Source organism: Nannospalax galili, unplaced genomic scaffold (genome assembly GCF_000622305.1).
Source record: "Nannospalax galili isolate Female #2095 unplaced genomic scaffold, S.galili_v1.0 scaffold168, whole genome shotgun sequence".
Classification (NCBI taxonomy): domain Eukaryota; kingdom Metazoa; phylum Chordata; class Mammalia; order Rodentia; family Spalacidae; genus Nannospalax; species Nannospalax galili.
In genome coordinates this window covers 112,654-122,806 of record NW_008357649.1, presented here as the reverse complement: position 1 = coordinate 122,806, position 10,153 = coordinate 112,654, and the positions used below count along the sequence as shown (strand labels likewise).

Below are 10,153 nucleotides of genomic sequence, written 5' to 3'. Positions count from 1 at the left end.
TGAGATCCCAGTTTTCTGTTCAGATTGTCTACTACACCAAGACCTTCTAGACCTGTTTCCATGCCTTCTTCTTCCCTGTCTCTGAATTTCACCCTCTGGTCTGAACCACTCACTCAAGACCCTACTGGGGAAATCTAGTAGGGAATCAGCAGCCTCCTTTGTTCTTTTGTGTGATGCATGAAAACCAACTCTGCTGCAGCTAATTCACATACTTGTTTCCACTTCTAACTTAAGCAGTAAGTGGGACACATACTATAGCCAATTTTTTTTAACAACGGAACAATAAAATTTGGCAGTCACACCCATTGTCCAATGTGGCATAACATTGAATTTCTTCCCAACAATACAGTACTTTTTCCAAAAGTACTTCATCTACTCCTATAACTATTTTCTTTACCTGTTTCCCAAACATTTGTTAATATTGTTTGTGGGGAAATGTCTTATTGTCATATCTTGAAGACCCAGTGTACCATTCAGTAAAGGTTTGTTGAATGGAACAGTAAACAGATGCAAGGATAAATAAATAAAAGCTGCAAGAAATATAGCAATCTTACTTAATCATTCAAATTAATTTTTTAAGGAATTCTTTTCTATTTTGCTTTCCTTCAGATTTCTTGGGGGTTTACTCATAGAAACTGCATATATTTAAGTTGTACAAAATGCTATTTTGATATACTTATATATTGTGAAATAATTGTCATAACAAGTTAATCAACACATCCATCACTTCATGTGAGAATACTCGATCTATTCTCTTAGTAAACTTTAAGAGTACAGCACATTTTTACTATCTGTAGCCACCATATTGTACATTACAACTCCAAGACATTAAGCTAATTCATATAACTTCTAGTTTGTACTGTAACGTCTCTACATCTCCCTAGCCCTTTAACCCATAGAGATCATTTTTCCACACTAGGGCTTCTTGTGAAATTTTTTACTTGTTTAATTACCAATTGCTATCACAATAGAAAAGTAAATATCAGAAGCCAGTCGTTATAATGGGTCATTTTACCCATCTAGGTTGAGGAGTCTTATTCCTGCTTTCACTAATGGTGTCCTAGTAAGCATCCTTTGAATGGTGGAGCCTAACAAGATTATAACATACACTTAGAAGATTGAAGGAAAATCCCAGCCAATAGACATCCTGCTGTTTCATCAGTGCTGATGCCTTGCATATTTACTACATTATTGTGTCGGTTACAGAATTTCACTTTTTATCTATGTAATTAAAAAAAAGGAAGAGAAAAAAAGCAAACTTGTGAGACCTAAACATTTAACTTAGGGTAGTTGCCTGTAAACCCCTAAGTTTTATTTTTAGACAACTATATTCATCATAGTAAAGTATCTCTCAGAATGCATTAAAGTATAAGCAGGTTAACTGATGGGCAGTGAAGTGTAATTAGTGAATGAATTTAAAATTTCTTCTAATAGATTCCTGGACTATGTTCTATATTTTAGCAAAGGCATTTACCAGTAATATGCTAGTTTTTAAAATAATCTGAAGTAAACATTAAACAGTACTGAAGTAATTCAATTTTCAATATTTTGTGATTGATTGGGATGCTAGTTGTGTACTCTAAGTGAGATTAAAATGAAAATGGCATAATGGAACGTTTTTCTCTGATATAAAATTCAACGCTATAAGGGCAGTCCATGTGTCAAAGGTGGTCCTACTCTAGAAAACATCTGAGGGACCCTGTCAACTTCCAACTGACTACCCCATAATGTAAGGTGTTATTTTGGGATGTAATTTCCTTGCTGGTTCACCATCAACACACCTGAGTTCAACTCCTCAGAAAGAGAGAAAGAAATGGCTCAAGTGGCTGTTGCATCATGATAGATGTTCTATTTACTGCAGAGACTGCTGGGTACTATAGAATTTAGCTTATACCTAGCTACAAGAGGACTAGGGAGAGAAAGCCTTTTGCTAGGAAGCAATATGCCCACCTAAAATTTTAGGGAATATTGAAAGAAACAATGCAATAATGGCATGGTAAGGAAATAAACATTTTTTTTTTTATCACAAATGTATAACTCAAAGACATTGAAGTTAGAGGCCGAGGCAGTAGGATTGTGAGGCCAGCTTGTGTTACCTAGCAAGACCCTGTCTCAAAATAAAAATGCATAACAAAACAAAGGACACAATTCAAAAAGACATCAAGGGTTTGTGGCTAAATAAATTCCTAGTGTGTACTTCTTCAGAGTAAACCAATCTTCAGAACTGAGGAAGTCAAGGAAGAATGAAAAATAAACAGAATGTTCTCCTGGCAGAATCAGCAAGATGAGAAGAGCGGCATCTTGCCCACTGGTGAACATCGTGCAGTTCATATACAGTGATGAGGTACAACATGGCGAGGAAAGGGGGCGTGAAGAGCATCAGCAGCAACATATGGCTTGTTAAATCGTGATTACACACACTGCGATCCCTTTTCTTCAGAATGCAGACTTAGATAGCAATAACAGTGTCAACATGAATTCCTTGCCAACTGCCCACAATGCTTAAAAAATGGGAAATCAAAACCCTCTGTAAGTCTGCCTTGAAGAGAAATGGCCTGTGTTGCTCTGGATTCCTCATTCTGCCTTCTCGTTACTTCCTAGTGAAATTTCATGTCTGTCCGATTTCACTGCTGTTACTCTGTAGGAAGAGAAAACAACTCCTGGGAAATGAAATTCTTTCAAGTTCTCTCTAACAGGCTTCTGTTGACCTAGATACCACTGACTTCGGATCCACTAGATCTCCCTGTCTGTTTGTCTAAATTCTCCATCATACGATAACTAAAGTGTACCTTCTGACACTTCATACAGATCATTACAAACACGTTTAAGCAGTGCATTTATGCATTAGAATAACATTAGAAATCCTATTATTCACTGAGATTAATTAACAGTGTGGCATTCAGGGAATTAGCAGTACAACTCTTTTTGACACTAGTTGCAGTTTGTGTCCCCTGCAGGGACGACACTGAATGAAATCTTGCAAGTCATTTCAGAATAAAATAACTCCATGAGAAGTAAATGTGCACTGAGCCAGTCCTAGGAAATGCTTAAAAACTGCTTGCAAAGCTTCCTTGTTTGCATGTGTTAGATTTTGGGTAGCTTGGCTCTAATTATGTTTAGTCCCAACCTGCAAATGAGAGAAACTTAATATGTAAAGGTGCATCCAAGGGAATTATCTCCCCAAATCTGAGTGGCCTCAGTAAGGGATTTGTTCTCTGAACTCCTAGGAATGTACCTGGTATATTCAGCCTGGTTACACACCTCGATTTGCCTCATTTACATCTAGTTTATGTCTATTATCCAAGTGTAAGTGCTAATAATATCTTCTTTTACTTTGTTCTTGGTTAAACGTTAAATTGTATGGTCTTCCTGACTGTAGTAACTCTTGCACTTACAGTCATTTGTCTTTTTAAAAAAGGACATGTTCATAGAGAATCTCAATATGACTGGATGTAATAATGGCAAGTTAGCACTTGATAAGGATATGAATGTTGGGCAAAGGAAAATACCACTTCCTCCCTCCAAATCCTAACAGCACGGTTCAAGCTTATCATTGTGAACTTTAGGTTTTCAAACACTTGACATTTGACACTTAGGTTTTCAAATACTTGACATTTGGCATAGCAGAATTCACAGTTTTGGAGAGACACATCAGAATCTGCTTCTTTGAGTCCTTTATTACAGCTTTAATCTTTAAGTCTCCTGAAGAAATGAAAAGCTTTGATTTCTATCCAATACTAATGTCTAATACTTCTGTTCAACTACTAAATTGACACAAATAGAATTTATGACTTGAAAGTTGAGGCAATGTTTTTGTATGTGCTGGATTCTCCATGAATATTTGCTTAGTTGAAATACATCCATATCCTTAAGTGTGCTTATGGGTCACAAGGTATCTAATTTTTAAACTATACTGTGTCAAGAAATGTGAAGGGTTTGAGATATACATCATTTACAAGTTAACATGTTATGCTGACATTGTGTCATAGATGTTGGGCAAAGACATAAGACTTCTGAGTCAGAAGAAAGAACTATTTATCATGGTACAGTAGGAACCAAAGATATATAGATAGATTTTTTAAAATGAAGGATTAACTCATGTGATTACAGAGGCTGAGAAGTTCCATAATCTGTTGTAATAAACAAGCTAGTAGCCCAAGAAAGTTGGTGGCATCATTTCAATCCAAACTTCAGAAGTCTGAGGCCCTCTTTAGTTGCTTCCAGAACCTCCAAATAACTAAGACCTTATAGCTAAAGATACCACATACTTCAGACACAGAATTTGGAAGAATCAGACTGGAATGGACCTGAAAGCCTCCTCACTGAGGACTAGCCCCCATAGTATTGGAAAGTGCTATGCGAGCTGCCAAGGAGAGAAGCAATCAGTAGTCCTTTCCAGCTGTAAAGCCTCTGAGCCACAACAATGACTGACCCAGGAAGACATCCCTAATAGAGCAATGTTGACACTTTTACCTTGGGGGTAACCAAAAACTGTCAAATTGTACTTAATTCCTTCAGTAGGAAGGAATTCATTGCCTGGTACAGTAAACCTAGCCAAATGCCTCTGACTGGAGAGGTTACAGACCCTAGAGGAGAACTTAATATTGACATTTTCCAATAACTATTTTAAATAGTTATTTTTTTCCACACCTAGAAGCTGACCTGGTGCTGCCCTAAATACTTATTTTTAAAACTCACAGATAAGTATATCTCAAATAAACTTCCCCTCCCCAGAAGATGGAAATTATTACAGAGATTCACAACTGGTGAAAATGTGGAGAACAAATGACCTTAGGGTACCCATTCCCAATTGATACATCTAAGATGCAACCCCCTATACCCAAGGTTCATGGAGCATTGTGGAACAGAGGGTGGAAAGATTTTAAGAGTCAGAGGACCAGTACGCCTGCAGTCTTTTTTTTTTTTAAAGACTGAATAACATTTCATTAAACATTCTCACAGATTTCATTCTTACTGATTCTATCAATGAACATTAAATTGTTTCTGTATCTTTGCCATTGTGAATAATATTGCTGTGGACATGTGTATATACATCTCTGAATTCTTTGTTGTATTTCTTTTGGGTACATACCCAGGAATAAGATTGTTATGTAAAATAAAAACTTTGGAGACATAATGTATAGAAATATGAACATAGTTAATAGTAATATACTGTATACTTGAAATTTACTGAGTATATCTTAATTTACTAGGTTTATTTTTAAACTTATACACATAGAATGAAAATGGTAAATATATAAGACAATGAATCTTTTTGAGACATGATCACACTATGTTGTCCAGGCTGGCCTAGAACTCACTATGTAGCTCAGGTTGACCTTGAACTCGAAGGAATCTTCCTGTTTCAGCCTTCTGTGTGCTGGGACACGAGGCATCAGTCTCATCACATTGGATATAATAATTCCCTTGAATGTGGTGATTATTTCACAATGAATACACATGTCCAAATATTAAAAAGAGAAAGAAAGGAAAAAAGAAGAAGTACTACATCCTTCATAAGAGGAAAAAGTCAGTCTGGAACAAAACCTGTTGTAGCTGCTCTTTATAAGATGTAGAATCATGGGACTCATGGAGTTTTCCCAACTTGTCTATGCAATACATACATTTTGAATAATATGTGCAATTTTATATGTAAGACTAAGTGTAATCGATAAAATTTTACTTTCTGATCCTCTATAGTTATAGGTCAAAATAAGTTATTCTCATTTCCTGACTGTATTTTGATTTTATTTTACCAAAAAAGGGGAAGAACATTAAGAACTTGTTAGAGGAGATGACATCTGCTCTTATGTCATTATATTATGTACTGTTTAAAGACTTGCATAGGTATGTAGAAAACATAGGCTCTATATCTAGCAATTTATATACCATAAGGCAAAATAATAATCGTTGTAGGCATTTAGTTAGGTATGGAATAATTTTCTCTGCTTGCATTGTGGGGAAGTAATGCAAAAGATGATAGTGATAGTTTATGCCTGGAAGAAGCCTCCAGCAGCAATATTTTGATTTGATAACTGAGGTTGCCAGATGTCTTCAGTCCTTCATTTCCTTACACATTTTCTGCTTTATCATAGTTTTACTTTTCTTCATTTCCTTAAAGCCTATAAACTCCTATTGATTCTGAATCCAAATAACCACAAAGCCCAGATGCTGAATTTCCTGGGGGAGACTGTATAAAGCTTATACTACACTTTCACAAAGATAAAGTGGAAATGGCATGTAACAAACATCTTCCCAGGGTCTCAAAGTGATGATGCATTTTAGAGCTGGTGCACGTGTGGTTTAGTTTGGTTATTTGAATGATGGTGAACACAACAATTGGCATTGCAGCAAATATTTGTTGAAGCAGATCACTGGCCAAGTAGGTGCATGGGAAATTTCAGTCTGATTTCTAACTCACAGAACAGACTGGTAAGGGAGGCTTTATCTACATTCCCAGATCAAAAATTGAGACTAGAGGTTAAGACCATTTTCTCTGGGTAACAACTTTAGTCCTTTTATGACTGCAGTTGTCTTTGGATCATGAAATACAGAGGCCATCATCTTTATGGTGGCTTTTGAAAATTAATAAACTTCAGCATGCTATGTCTTACTGTTTCTGTCCTAAAATGTTGAATTAATTTCAATATTTTTGGTAAATGAAGATGTAAAATATGCATTTAGAGCATCTACAATGTATACATGCCGGGTGTGGTGACATACACCTTTAATTCCAGCACTTGAGAGGCAGAAGCACGCAGATCTCTGTGAGACTGAGGTCATCCTGGTCCACATAGTGAGTTCTAAGGCAACTGGGGCTACAGGGAGGCCCTGTGTTGAAAGGAGCAAAAAAAATGTTCACATATATACACACACGTATGTACTTCTGTACTTCTAATTCTTGCACATTATTGCTTTTCCCTCCGTGATCACTTAGAACTTATTTATCTTCTTCTACAGCATATAACACATTGTTCTGTAACTAATACTCTCAGTGACTTCTCCGCTTCTCTAAGCCCCTGGAGGACAGGGGTTATTTCCTATTTATCTTTGTACCTGTAGCATCTGATCTAGTGTTTGGAATTTAGTTAAATGATTAACATATTTCTGAATTAATGAGAAAATAATTTATTCTATCTGTGTCTATTTTCAACATTGTCATAGTCCTTCATATTTCAGGTAATTTATATAAAGGGTAGTCATAATGCACCAGCATTTGTTTAATAGCATTGAAAAGTTGCTGAGAATTTTCAAGTAAGTACCATACTCTATAGAAATTACTGACTAACCTAGAATATGAATCATGTTTTCCCCCCTGTAACCTATTTCTTTCTATTCATGGCATTATATTAAAAAACATGAAACCATAAGGCTTGGAGGGAATTTCAGTGGTTATATAAATTGCCCAGAACCTAAACCAGACTAGACACCAATCTCTTCACAAATGCTGCATGAAAAGACAATTCTACAGATGTCGTCAGCACCACATTCTGTGCTTTTTGTGTCACTGAGAAAATGCTTCTGAATACACAATCTGAATATTCCAGTTTGGAGTTCAAACACTGCATGCTAGGTCAAATGTTCTATGAAAGTGTAGAAACTCTTTAGTGCATCTGTATTAATCAGGATAGGCTAGCACAGGCTTGCTTAACAACCTCCAAGTCTCTATGGCTTAAATTCAATTCAGTTTACTTCTTGTTCGTGGCAGAAGATAATGAGAGAAGTTGCAGAGCATGCCCTTGCCCTGAATCATCCACCTTGAAGTGGCACATGCCACTTTTCACATCCATACTGCCACACCCAACCTGATGTGGGAAGAGGGTAGAGTCTTACCACACCCTGAAAGGAGATAAGGCTGGGATATTTGTGACAACCCTCATGACTCATAGATTTTCCAAGCATTTTCTCCAGGTTAGCATGAAAGGAATTTAGAGCAAAATATTTTTGGTTATCTGCACACAAAGACTAGCTTTGGGATCAAAGACTTTTACAGCATATTTGATACTCTAATATTTGAGTATAGTAAGACACTAACAACACAGAGCAATATAATCAGTTTTTCTATCTTTTCAACCGTAGTGATTTCAAATTTCTACCCCATTTCAGAATGCATACCCTCAATAAATCCATATTTATCCAGAACTACGTCAACACCACGATTTCGAACTTATCACTTTCCCTTTAACTGTCAGTATGAATGGAGGTGTAACATGGGGTGCAGCGGTAAGGTAGACTGCCCGGATGGCAATACTGGTCATCCTGGTGTTCGAGTTTCACGACGGGCGGTTGAAGTGAGGAACTCCACTTTCATTTTTTTGAGACTCATTGGACTTCTGAATTTGTGGATTCATGTCTTTTTCATCGGCTCTTTCTCTTAAAAAATGAGCACTCCCGGTCCCGCGGCGGGGGAGCCGCTGCTGCAGAGATGGGACTCAGGCCGGAGCTTCCCGGAGCAGCAGAGCTTCCTCTCCAGCCTCCTCCCCCATAACCAGAGTTGCCAGTTTATGCTCCTGAAGATGCTGGAGACCACTCCATATGTTAAACTTCTGCTTGATGCTATGAAACACTCAGGTTGCACTGTTAACAAAGAAAGACACTTTTCTTGTGAAGATTGTGATGGTAATGTCAGTGGAGGTTTTGCTCTTCGACATCTCAGGCTGTTTTGTGCCAGAATAACATTCACAGTCAGGGTCATATGAGCAGGGTGGTCACCCACGAACTCATTCATGTGTTTGACCATTTTCGGGCTCATGTCCACTGGTTCACAAATGTTAGATATCTGGCCTGCTCAGAGATTTGAACTGCAAACCTTAGTGGAGCCTGTTCAATTATAAATGAAATATTCAGGTTACGCTTTGGATTGAAAAAACACCATCAGACTCTGGTGCGAGACAGAGCCATTCTTTCTCTTTTGACTGTTCAGAATATCAGCAGAGAGTCGGCTTTGGAGGCTGTGGATGAAGTTTTTGAATCCTCTTTCAATGACCGCAAGCCTTTTGGCAGGATCCCTCATAATAAGACTTATGCACAATATGCTCGCAGAGACTTTCAGAACTGTGATCTGTATACTCAAACATATGAAAGAATAACATTTTATATTACTGAGCATCAGTGATCATGAAGAAACATGACTCAAGTACATAAATGTATAAAATGTAAATGATCAATGATACAGATAAATGATCAATGATACAGACAAAAATGCAGAAGACGCCGATTTTAGCATATGACTACAAAAATGAATATGGCAAAAAGAAAGTCTTTAAACTCAAAGGCAAAAATTGTATCTTTACAGCTAATTATTTGGTAAATAAGATAAATAAATGCCAGTTTTCTATTTTCTCCAAAAAAAAAAGAAAACTGTTCTATTCTCTCTTCTCCTAGAACTTACTAGACTTTTGTTAAACTTTCTATCTTCTGGGTCTTTAAACATCACTTTTCTGTGTTTTATCTTGTGTCTCTTCTGGTTTTATTCTGATGATATTTTAAGATCAATTTTGTAGTTTTTTGTTATCTCTTTGATTTGTGTCTATTCTGTTTCTAAGTTTGCTCACTGTCCAGGTTAGCTTTCTGTGGCTATGATAAAACACTGCCCAAAAGCAACTGGGGAGGAAAGGGTTTATTCCATCTTTGAGGGAAGTCAGGCAGGAACTCAGGTCAGGAAGCTGGAGGCGGGAACTAAAGCAGTGAACATGGAAGAATGTTGCTTACTGGAAGAACATTACTGACTTTCTGGGACCTCCAGGTCCTTGGGTGGGTGGCTCTGCAGCTGGAGTAGTCCCACAGTGACTTCCTCACAGTGGAGAGGCCAAGATCATGGTAGTTGCTGTCTACAAAGTTGTATGCCTCAGCAGTCCCAATTTGTTGCCAAAAACCTTGAAGGGTCCTGAAGAGTTCCCAGTCTTCAGTCAGTGATAGAAGCTTGGAAACACTGACTCCAGCGTCAGTAAAGGAATCGTCATCATTAGCAACAGCAACAGGGTAAGTAGTGAGAGGAAAGACCAGATAAGCAAACAGTGAACAATCCAGCTTCTGCCATGCCTTTTTTATCTGGGCTGCCATCAGAAGGTACCATCTACATTTGGGATAGGTCTTCCTATATCAATTAAGGCAATCAGGACAAGACTTCAGTTTAGGCTCCCTACTTAGGTGA

The 10,153-nt window shown here is 37.4% G+C and overlaps 1 pseudogene; it reads left to right on the top strand.

Annotated features, from left to right (window-relative positions):
* Positions 1–8,381: 8,381 nt before the first annotated feature.
* Positions 8,382–9,115, top strand: LOC103751932 (annotated as a pseudogene).
* The last annotated feature ends 1,038 nt before the right edge of the window (positions 9,116–10,153 follow it).